Genomic DNA, 12,806 nt, shown 5'->3' on the forward strand with positions numbered 1-12,806 from the left:
GGCCCCAGAAACATTTTTATCGGCCAATGCAGCCCAGGGAAGCCAAAAGGTTGGACACCCCTGCTATAAAGTGTCACGGGTGTTTGTTGGTCCTGTTGCCTGGAGGTGCGGACCTTTCAACATATGCTACTTACCTGTTCTTGTGTACAATTGTTTTAGAAGTCAATATGGGAAAGAGTTTTAGCTATTTTAAAATGTCATATTCCACTAACTTACAGACTGGTTGGTCTGCGGCCTTAGCAGCAATGTTAAATAAAACAGAGGCTAAGTTATTTGATGTATTCATGGGTTTAGCGATTTTAACTTGTTGGAAGAATAGTACTGAACTTTCAGATTGGGCATAGCGGAATGAAGTTTGTTTAGTGCGAAAGTATGAAGTGGCTGCTGTAAAACAGAAGAGTTTGCCATATATATTTTTTAAAGTATGGGGTTTATTGGATTCTTATGGTCAGCCTAACGTATAAATGTATAAAACCTGGCGCTTGTTGGTGCCTTGGTGGATGTCCTGTTATTTGTGATTTAAAAAAGTTAATAAATATTATTGAACTAAAAAAATAAACAAAAAAAGACCTACCAGATTTAACCAGTGGCCTTTGATATCAGTGGGTGATTTAACCAACTGAGCAAACAAAGCTCATATTGTTAAGATAGGATAAGAAATCAGTTAGAATTCTAGTTTCAAGTGATTCTGCAAATAGAAAGATCCATGCAAGAGAAAACATAAGAATAGCCATACTGGGTCAGACTAATGATCCATCTAACTCGGTATCCTGTTTCCACAACTGCCAATCCAGGTCACAAGTACCTGGCTAAAAACCCAAACAGTAGCAACATTTCATGCTTTCCTTTGTAAGTGATTTTTTAAACTATAAAGAACAACGTTGGATCTATACCTTAAACACAGTCAACCTACAAGGCTTGAATGCCGAGTTAGAGTGGGGGGTCCTTGATCTAATGCGAGTCTGGGTAAGGAGGCGGCCTTAACATTGGCATTCTTCTTTAATTAATACTATTTACATTTAGAAATTTAGACAGTGGGTGGCCCTGTGACGCGGATGCTGCGTAATGACGCAGGCCCGGCAGAGCAGGGCTACGCTCTATTTAAAACTTTAGAAAGAACGCCGCCGCCATATCTGAGGACAGGGTGGTCGCAGGTTTGGCGGTTAAATAAATAGGTAAGCAAACATATGCAGGGCAACACAGTAAAGATTAATCTGATTAGGTCTGCTATAAAGAGGATAAGTAACTGATGATAGCTTTTGTTCTATTACACTGCACAACAATTTTTTGGTTAAGTCTTGATTCCTGAAAAGTTTTTGGTGATTATGACAGGTACCAACTTGGTATGCTCAAATATGGTTTTGGTTTTACTGCATCACGTAAGAACTATGAGAAATAGACATTTTTATGTTTACTGACAATAAAATATATAGTCAAGTTTACGTTTCGCACAAGCGACTAAATGAAACAGAATTAAAAGTGTTTTGCTCCCGAGTTTCTTTTATATTCAGTGTCTGGTGCATCACGTTGTAGCATCCAACAATAGTCGGCAAGCATTGACGGATTCCAATTGCCCTGGTATCGTTTCTCCATCGTAGCTATGTCTTGATGAAACCTTTCACCGTGCTCGTCACTCACAGCACCGAGATTTGCGGGGAAGAAGTCCAAGTGTGAATGGAGGAAATGAATCTTGAGTGACATATTGCACTTCATTCTCTTGTATGCTTTGAGAAGTTTGTCTACCAGCTGAATGTAGTTTGGGGCTCTGTAATTGCCCAGAAAATTGTCAACAACGTCTTTCAAGGCTTTCCAGCCAATTTTTTCCGGCCCAACTAACAGATCTTCAAATCGCTTGTCACTCATAACATGTCTGATCTGGGGGCCAACAAAAATACCCTCTTTGATCTTGGCATCAGTTATTCTTGGGAACATCTGTCTTAAATAACGAAAACCTTCCCCTTCCTTGTTCATTGCTTTCACAAAATTCTTCATGAGTCCCAGTTTAATGTGAAGAGGAGGCAAAAATATCTTTGTCGGGTCAACAAGCGATTCATGTGCTACATTTTTCTGTCCTGGAACTAACTTTTTACGGAGTGGCCAGTTCTTTCTAGAATAGTGCGACTCTCTGTCTCGGCTGTCCCATTCGCAGATGAAACAGCAGTACTTTGTATAGCCAAGCTGCAGTCCTAGTAACAGAGCAACGACTTTGAGGTCTCCACAGATATTCCAGTTATACCTGGTATACTGGACATACTTTAGTAACATTTCCATATTCTCATATGTTTCTTTCATATGTGCTGCATAGCCAACAGGTACTGAAGGATAAACGTTGCCATTGTGCAACAGAACAGCTTTCAGGCTTAACATTGACGAATCAATGAAAAGACGCCACTCTTCCGGGTTGTGATCACAACCAAAGACCGAGAACAATCCTTCAATGTCACAACAGAAACAGAGACTGTCGACTTGTGCAAAAAATTTGGTTATATCATGATGCCGGTCTCGAAACACAGAAATTTTCGTACCTGGTGATAGCAAACACCATTCCTGCAGTCTCGAACCTAGCAGCTCAGCTTTTGCTTTTGACAGACCCAAATCTCTGACCAAATCGTTCAATTCGGACTGTGTTATCAGATGTGGATCGCCTGATGAGGATGGTTCAAAATCCGGGTCAATGTCACTGTTAGAACCCTGCACTGCAGTTTCTTCATCTGGTTCGTCTAAGGTCCAATCCTCTGGTGGTTTCGGAACTGGAAGACTGTCATCATGTGGCATGGGTCTCATTGCTGAAGGCAGATTAGGATATTCAATTGACTTCTTGTTTTTGGCAGAGAAACCAGACACATTAGTCAAACAGAAATAACAGTCCGTCACATGGTCTTTCTGTTCTCGCCATATCATCGGAACAGCAAATGGCATCGTCTTTCGAGTACCTCTGAGCCAGGCTCTCAGACTAACAGCACATGTCGCACAGCAAATGTGAGGCGCCCATTGCTTGTCTTGATCACCTATTTTGCAGCCAAAATACAGATGATAGGCTTTCTTTACAAGGGCAGTCATCGAACGTCTCTGAGGCGTAAGTGTATATTCCCCACAGATATAGCAGAATGTGTCGCGGCTGTTACGACACCGACGAGACATATTGCCCGACACCAAAACGTCTATAGCATCAAGCTTACTTACTGTTATATTGCTACAGCTACTATACTACTATACTTTACTATACTGATACTATATACACACACGGACTATCTATATTAACCAAATGAGCAGGATCGGTGTATGGAAGCCACCATTATAGCATGGTGAGACAGCGCAAGCTCGTTCAGACCTGCCCAGACATGCCCAGGATGTCATCTTCCATAAAACAGCTTCCAACCTGGCTAGATTTTATGCATGGACATACCCAGGCGGCACAAACCGTTGTTGATAAGACACTTATGGGAGAAAAAATTGTTTGCATCCAAATATAAGAAAAAATCACGACAAAATTGAAGATTTCTCTGAAATGGTACGTGATGGGTAATTTTTGATGTAATATTCATGATCAGCACCCAAAATTCTATAAGAAACACCCAGCAGTGTTCAGGAAGCAAAAACTTTGTTGTGCAGTGTTATAGGGGTAAAGCCTTGATAAAGCTCTAGTAGCGAAACATGTTGGCGTGATGTTTCCCCTAGCCAGAGACCACAAGATAAAAGCTAAGTACATGCTTAAATGTTGACAAAATAAGTAGTTGGTACAAAAGCAAAATAGCTTTTAAAAAATACATGAAAAAAAATACATGATAGAAATTAACAAAGTGACCCGATGAGGAGCTGGCACGTAAAGCTTAGAGCAATGAGATCAGGTTGAGCTCTGAGTGGTGGTGGTGAGGATCCCCAAAAAATGAAAAACATAGGGTTGCAAAGCAGCTGATAGAAAAATACACTATCAGGTGGAAGATTTGTATGATAGATATAGCACCCTTGAATTATATTATAAGTTTGTGCATAGGTTGGTTCCTTTGTAAGTTAGGCATGGTCTTACACAAAATCAACTAATTCCAATGTGAGGAAACCACAGCTGATAGTGCCTAATTTTTCCTCTGCTTCTTTTGTTTTCTGCCTTTATCCAAGGCTTCATAATCTATTATCATAAACAAGAAGACCTGTACTGGAACTTTGAGGAATAAGAAAACCATTCCGTATTTTCACTTTGCCTAGCCAAGGCTATCTCTAATATGAGAATCTTTCCACAGCCACCATTTTCCTCCTCCTGTTTCTGTGGCTCTGTCCCCGAGCAGGCAAAACAGAAAAACACCTCGCCTTCGAGAAAGGACAGTAAAACAAAAAAAAGGCAGGGGTGGTGTCTATCCAAACAGTGGTAAAGTCTTTATTTAACAAATAAGAGTCCCAACAAGGATCCCTGTTTCGGCGTATAAGAGTGCCTTCCTCAGGGGACGCTTAAAAAAAAAAAACTATTAAGAAATATATAACACAAAATTAAAACATTATGAAACATATATATTGAGATCATAAATTATAAATTCATCTATGTAAAAAAAGAACGTTAAGAAACATGTATATTAAGATCATAAATTTGTCTATGTAAAAAATACACATAACATGCATTAGAACATTAAAAAACGTATGTTTTTATTGAATTTGTTTTAGCATCACGGTTCATGCGGAGCTTCTACACATTGGTACTTTTGGATTGTTTAGCTTTTCCACGTATTTTCCACCCTATGATTAGCAGGGACTCCTGAGGAAGCTCTTGTCGAAACATGGACCATGTTGGGTCCAACGCTCCCAGCGAACTAGATCCTTAAGGTTTTTATATGGATTGCTATGTTGACTTTTATATATTTTTTTAAAATAATAAAGTTCATTTCAGGAACATCATCTCTCCACATTCTATAGATTACGTAAAATTTGTTCAATCTCCAAATTCTTATGTCCAACGTCATTAAATATTCTAATTCACTCTTTGGTAATCTCTAAAATAGACTACTGTAACGCACTCTTTAAGGGAATATCATTAAATGAAATTAAACGCCTTCAGATAATTCAGAATGTTTCCATCAAACTTATTACCAATTCTCGAAAGTTTGATCATGTTACACCCCTTTTAAAAGATGCACATTGGCTTCCAGTTATCCATAGGATAACACCCCTTTTAAAAGATGCACATTGGCTTCCAGTTATCCATAGGATAACATATAAACTCTGTTTGCTTACCTTCAAATCCCTTCTCAATAAAACACCAGCATTCATATATAAGTGCCTAATACCATATAATCCTGTCAGAACTTTAAGATCAAATGAACAAAACTTATTAACTATCCCTTCACTTAAGATTATAAATACAAGACGCCAATTTATTTTTTCAGTGACCGCGCCACAGACCTGGAACGCTCTTCCAATTTATTTACGAAGGGAGCAGGACCTAGGAAAATTCAAAAGTAATTTAAAAACTTTTCTTTTTAAAGATGCCTTTGATATTTAATTTCTTAATACCCAGGTCATTGATTTTATTCTATTAATATGCTTTTATTTTTTGTTCCCTTATGTACCTTTCCTTTTTTGTTCTACTTTCCTATATTAAATTGTATTTCACTGTCCCTTTTTTACCTTATGTTATGAATTTGATGAGTTAATTTTTAACCTATTGTATTGTCTTAAGTTTGTATTGTATTGTTTTGTATTGTTCCCCTTTGAATGCATTTTAAATTGTTCATCGCTTAGAACTATGATTAAGCGATTAATCAAAAGAATTAATAAACTTGAAACTTGAAACACAGTGTTTTTGGGAGTTTTCTTGGACTCTTTATTCTCTGTGGATCGTCCAGGGTCAATTTCTTTGTTTTCGTTACATGTATATTAAGGCCATAAAGTATATAAATATATCTATATATAAAAAAATGCTATATGAAGACCATCAAATAAGGAATGAAGGGCTGATGTCAAAATCCATGAAAAGGGAGCATATAAAAGAACTTATGAGAACCATGGAGCATAAAACATAGTCATAAGTAAACCGGCATTAAAAAATCCCCCATATAATACATTTAAAAGAACAAGGCTAAAGCATAAATGGACCAGCATAAAATACCAAAGCATAAGAGCAAAATGGGAAATAGACCAGTACAAAAAACCAAACCTAAAAACAATAAGCGAATGCACATGAATCGATTAATACATACAGATAAACATGCAGAACCATAAAAGCATGAATATACCATCATGAATAATCGAGCATGAAAGACAGGAAAAAACAGACCAGCATAAAGAAAACCAATGGGAGTGACTAAAACATATAACAGAGCATGGAAGAACATCAATCATAAGGCATATGCATACAAAAAACATTGGAATTCCAGCAAGAAAAACTGCATAAAAGGCTTCATGTAGTTCTAAAAACTGCCCGACTAAGCATGCCACGTTGAAAGCTGATAAAAACCAAGGGAATGTAAACAGAGAACACTATGCACTAAATGATTGGTATTGAAAGCAAAATATGATATCAACAACCAGACCCAGAGTAGTGACTGAATTATTAAAAAGAACAACTAAGAACAGAAAATAAAACGGAGCCGTGTGGTCTCCAGAACTGTACATAATATTCTAAACGAGGTCATGAATACCGGTACCTCCTTTTCCTACTGGCCATACCTCTTTCTATGTACCCTAGCATCCGTCTCGCTTTCGCCGTCACCTTTTCAACCTGTTTGGCCACCTTAAGATCATCATATACAATTGCATCCAAGTCCTGCTCTTCTGTCGTGCACATAAGTTCTTCAACTGTATCGTTAAACTGTATCGTTCCCTTGGGTTTTTGCAGCCCAAATGCATGACCTTGCATTTCTTAGCATTAAATTTTAGCTGCCGATTTTCAGACCATTTTTCAAACTTCGCTAGGTCATCTGCTGTGTCTACTCTATTGCAGATTTTTGTATCATCCACAAAGAGACAAATCTTACCCGACATTCCTTCAACAATATCGCTCATAAAAATAAAAAGAACAGGCTCAAGACCCAAACCTTGATGCATACCACTAGTAACATCCCTTTCCTCAGAGAGATCTCCATTGATCACACCCTCTGTCGCCTTCCACTCAACCAGTTCCTGACCGATTCAGTCACTTTGGGGCCCATCCCGTGGACACTCAATTTATTTATTAGATGCCTGTGTGGAACACTGTCAAAGGCTTTGCTAAAAACAAAATATACCACATCTAGCACACTCCCTCTATCCAATTCTCTCATCATCCAAATAAATTGATCAGATTTGGCTGACAAGACTTACCTCTAGTGAATCCATATTGCTTGTGTGGAACACTGTCAAAGGCTTTGCTAAAAACAAAATATACCACATCTAGCACACTCCCTCTATCCAATTCTCTCATCATCCAAATAAATTGATCAGATTTGGCTGACAAGACTTACCTCTAGTGAATCCATATTGCTTCCGTTCCTGTAATCCACTGGATTCCAGAAACTTGACCATTCTCTGTTTTAAAAGCGTTTCCATTAATTTGCTTACCACAGAAGTCAGACTTACCAGCCTGTAATTCCCTACTTCTTCCTTACTTCCACTTTTGTTTAGAGGGACCACATCCACCCTTCTCCAGTCCTCCGGTACCACTCCCAACTCTAGAGAAGCATTAAAAAGGTCAGTCATCGGAGCCACCAGAACTTCCCTAAGTTCCTTCAGCACCCTCAGATGTACACCATCGGGCCCCATCACTTTGCCTACCCCTTTATTTTAGCTAGCTCTTCATGAACACTACCCTCTAAAAATCAATCGGGGGTCTACCACTCCTCCCTTCCCTATTCCCATTTGTCTTTTGTGGTCTCACTCCTGGCGCTTCAGCTGTGAACACAGAAAAGATATTTGTTAAGCAATTCAGCCTTTTATTAGCTTCTATAAATTCCTCCCCTTCACTTTTGAGTCTTACAATGCCACTTTTGCACTTTTTCCTATCACCGATATATCTAAAAAATGTCATCTCTCCATTTTACTGTCAGCTATTTTTTCTTCCATTTACATCTTTGCTTTCCTGACTACTCAACCAGCCTCTCTTAACTTTTCCAGATATTCTTGCCTATCTTCCTCTTTCTGCAATCTTTTTGCATCTTATGAAAGCTAACCTATTATTCCTTACCTTCTCAGTAGAGAGTTGCACGGGGACAGAAATCCCACCCGTCCCCACCAGGATCCTCTCCGTCCCCACCCGTCCCCGTCAGTATCCTCTCCGTCCTCACCCATCTCTGCATGGAATTACCTCCATCCCCGCCCGTCCCCATAAAAAGCAGCAATTACTTCTGACAGGATCATCAATTCCACAGTTTATTTTGTGTTTGCGCTGCTGTTTTCCTTGTGGAATCTCTTTGGTGGAACCCTTTTTTTGTTTTCTGTTAAGGTAATTAACTTATAAACCCCCCTCTTTTACTAAGGCTGACATGTCCATTATATTATATGGACGAATCCTGCTTCCAAAGCCTTCCATCCCCGTGGAAGTCCCGTTGGCTAGAGGGGGGTCCCTGTGGGAGTCCGTGAACCAGAGGAGGGTCCCCATGGGAGTCCCATGGGTTAGGGGGGATTCCCGCGATCCCTGTTCCCGTGCAGACCTCTACTTCTCAGCTACTACTTTTGAGAACCAAAGCAGCCTCTTACTTTTACTTACTTGCCTCACAAAAAGGTCAGTCGCCCTTATAATAACTCCTTTCAGTTTTGCCCACTGCATTTCTACTCTTATAGACGTTCCCATTCAGACAATTCCTTGAGATAAGACTGGATGTCCCTATTTTGGTGCTGGATTGCTGCCTGCATCATAATATTGGTGATTTGTTATGTTGCTATAGGAGTTGGAATATGTACACAAAGTTCCCCTAAGATCGCTAGTTGTATGTTATTTTGTAATGTTTAATTTTTATTATTTTGTAATGTTGTAATTGGTAGATTACCTGGACTGTTTCTTAACAGCTAATTACTTTTTTAGCCTTCTAATTTGTTCTTCTAAATATCAGATCAGGCCAGGGGGATGGGTGGGAGCTGGGGTGGGTGGGCAGGAGTTAAATACTAAAGACTTTCCTCAACTGCAATCTGTGCACAAATCTGATCTTATCTTATACTCTGAAATGTAACCTAAAATGCTAATCTGGGCTATCACTTTTTATATAAAAACCCTAACAGAGACTCTAAAGGCTACACTATTGGCTAAACTGACTTTGTTGTTAAAGCAGAGTACTGAACTAAAAAGTAAAAGAGACAATGAAATAAACCTACTGAAGCCCAAGCTTTTTTTTTTCCAAAGTTTGAATGCTAGCAGGTAAAATATTTCAATGGAGTTTTTATTCCCCTTAGCAGATTCTCACTCATGGTACTTCTTCATACTTTCAGCTTGAAAGGTTTCAAGGTTTATTAAAAATTTCATTAATCGCCTATCAACATTCTAAGCGAACAGTTACAGAAATATTCAGAAAGGGCTCGATATTCAAAATATTCAGAGACTCCTGGTTTCGGCTTGAGTGCTAACCAGGAATTTTAAGTGGCACTGTCCGGTTAAATGCCACTGAAAATACCCTGTTAGCCCCGGACGGGACTCGAGCCGAAACCAGCAATTTTCAGGGCATTCCAGGAGTTGGCACTTAGCCGTTATTGAGTGACGTGCCGAATATTCAGCACTAAACTGGTCAAGATAACCATATAAATAGAATTGCATAAAATGCAGTCCTATCCGTATGCAGTAGAGAATGACCCAGGGACAATTTTTTTCCCCGTCCCCGCAGGAACTCAATTTCCCATCCCGAGTTCTTTTCCTGTCGCTGCCCCATTCCTGAAAACTCCATCCTCATCTGCACAAGCCTCAAACACTTTAAAATCATAAGTGTTCGAGGCTTGTGCGGTTAAGGCAGAGCCCCTGTATAGGTCGTTGGTGAGGCCACACTTGGAGTACTGTGTTCAGTTTTGGAAGCCGTATCTGGCGAAGGACATAAAAAGACTTGAAGCGGTCCAGAGGAAGATGACGAAAATGGTAAGAGATTTGAACCAAAAGAAGTATGAGAAGAGACTGGAAGAAATAAGTATGTATACTCTGGAGGAGAGGAGGGACAGGGGAGATATGATACAGACGTTTAAATACTTGAAAGGCTTTAATATAGAACTAAATCTTTTCCATAGAAGAAAAAATGGTAAAACTAGAGAGCATAATTTGAGGTTATGGGGAGGAAGACTTAGGAGCAATGTTAAGAAATTCTTCTTCACGAAGAGGGTGGTAGATGCCTGGCATGCCCTCCCGAGGGAAGTGGTGGAGAGGAAAACGGTGATGGAATTAAAAAAAGCGTGGGATAAAAATAGAGAATCTCTAATTAGAAAATGAAAGATGTAAAGTAAAGAACCAAGACCGGTACTGGACAGACCTGCATGGCCTGTGTTCCATAAATGGTGATTCGGTATAGGATGGGCATCAATGTGAACTCCATTAATATGGAACAGGAGGATGTTACAGGCCAGACTTTACGTTACATGTCCTGTAAATAATGGGATGGTTGGATAGGCTGGAGTGAGCTTGGATGGCAACTTCAGCATTTGGAACCTAGGACAATCCCAGATTTTATAGTCTATGGCCCAGAAATGTCAAAGAAGAGACAAGTTAATCTAATCATGAATTTTTGTAATGAGTATAACTTATTGGCAGACTGAATGGACCGTTCAGGTCTTTATCTGCTACCATTTACAGTGGTACCTTGGTTTACGAGCATAATTCGTTCCAGAAGCATGCTTGTAAACCAAAATACTCGTATATCAAAGCGAGTTTCCCCATAGGAACTAAGGGAAACTCGCTTGATACGTTTCCCCCCCTCCCGAGAACCGGCATTGCTCCCCCCGAAGGCCCCCCCGCATGATCCGCCACCCCCCCGCGATCCGGCCCCCTCCCCCGCGATCCGGCATCCCCCCGCTCGCGTCGCACCCCACCCGCCACGATCTGAAATCCCCCAGCACCCACCCGAACACGCTGCGTACCCCCATCTGGCCACCGGCACCAATGCACAGGACATGTCGGTGCCGGTGCCCGAAGATCTGCGTCTTCTTTGCTGGGTCTTGAGCATCTGCGCATGCTCAAGGCCTTCGAGTTCACGCGCTCTCCGAGAATCTCAAGGCCCAGCAAAGAAGAAGATGCAGATTTTTGGGCACCAGCACCGACATGTCCTGTGCGTTGGTGCCGGTGGCCAGATGGGGGTAAGCAGCGTGTTCGGGTGGGTGCTGGGGGATTTCAGATCGCGGCAGGGGGGTGCGACGCGAGCGGGGGGGATGCAAGCTCGGTTTCCAAGGCGCCGATTTTGCGAATGTTTTGGTCGTCTTGCAAAACACTCGCAAACCGGTGCACTCGTAAACCGAGGTACCACTGTACTAAGTTACAGGAATGGAGTAGGGACAGGGACAAAACTCGCAGGGACGAGATGGGGAAATTGAGTTCCTGCGGGGATAGGGACAAATATGATCCCCATGTCATTCTCTGGTATACAGTTCTTCATAGCCATTAAATGCCTACTTATTGTGTGGGTCAAACCATCCATCTGACCCTAGGACACAGTGAATTGTGGCCCAGTGGGCAACCACCTTCCTCTTGCTTTGTGATGTGTGCTACAGGAAAGAGCAAGCTGAAATTGGGTACGAGAGAGAAATAAGGCAAGCTGGGGGAGGGAGGGCCAGGAGAGAGGGGAAGCAAATAAAGGAAGGAAGCTTGGATTCTTGTGATGCTAGGGGGAGAGAGAGAAAAAGAGAGCAGGAAAAGAAAGCTGCAAACTGTCCACCTTCTACTGGCTCAGGTACAAATTGTAAATAAAAGCACAAAGTCTGAGCTCCAGCCTTTTAATGAAATTGTGTTAACAAAATTCCAAACATCTAAAACACAAAACTTGGAAAAACTTAATTCAAGAAGTTATGCCCATTTTCAAATTCACCATAGTGCAAATTTATTTTCAGACAGACACTTTTATCAACTCAGGACACTTTGGTTCACATACCTGTCAAAAGTACTAGCAACAAATGAATGCATTTGTCTTTACATATTTGGCTTCCTCATGTACAAAATGCACAAATGAGTTCCATTTCTTTAAATTCTATTACAAAATAAAATACTTACTGCACCTAAAGGATCAAGTATATAATTTAATACCATGACATCATTTTGTTTATGTAGGTCAAATGTAACAGAGACTAATTACATGAACATTCTCTAACCTCCTCAAAAAAAAATGCAAGCCAACTAAGAATAGTATCAAAAGTTTCTAAAACCCATTGTAGGTGAAGCTGTTGCAATGGAAGGGAATTCTGATTTAGTAACACCTTTGCTATGTTTTGCTAAGCATATATAAGTTTATATAAATTATTTTAACATACAAATTGTCCCCTCCTTCAAAACAGAAAAGGTACATTTTCATGGGGTAATTAGGCCATGAATCCCTTAGAAGTCAGTTTACGGTTCATAGACAAAATCGCGCAAGACAACGGCGCGCCGACAACTGAGCACAAGGTTGACGCGCGCCGAAGAAACGCACTATTTTAAAGGGTTCCGACGGGGGGTGTTGGTGGGGAACCCCCCTACTTTACTTAACAGACATCGCACTGGCGTTGTGGGGGGTTTGGGGGGTTGTAACCCCCCCTCATTATACTTGAAACCGAACTTTTTGCCTGTTTTTTAGGGAAAAAGTTCAGTTTTAAGTATAATGTGGGGGGTTACAACCCCCCAAACCCCCCACAACGGCAGCGCGATGTCTGTTAAGTAAAGTGGGGGATTCCCCACCAACACCCCCCGTCGG

The sequence above is a fragment of the Geotrypetes seraphini genome, chromosome 2 (assembly GCF_902459505.1).
Source record: "Geotrypetes seraphini chromosome 2, aGeoSer1.1, whole genome shotgun sequence".
In the NCBI taxonomy this organism is placed as follows: domain Eukaryota; kingdom Metazoa; phylum Chordata; class Amphibia; order Gymnophiona; family Dermophiidae; genus Geotrypetes; species Geotrypetes seraphini.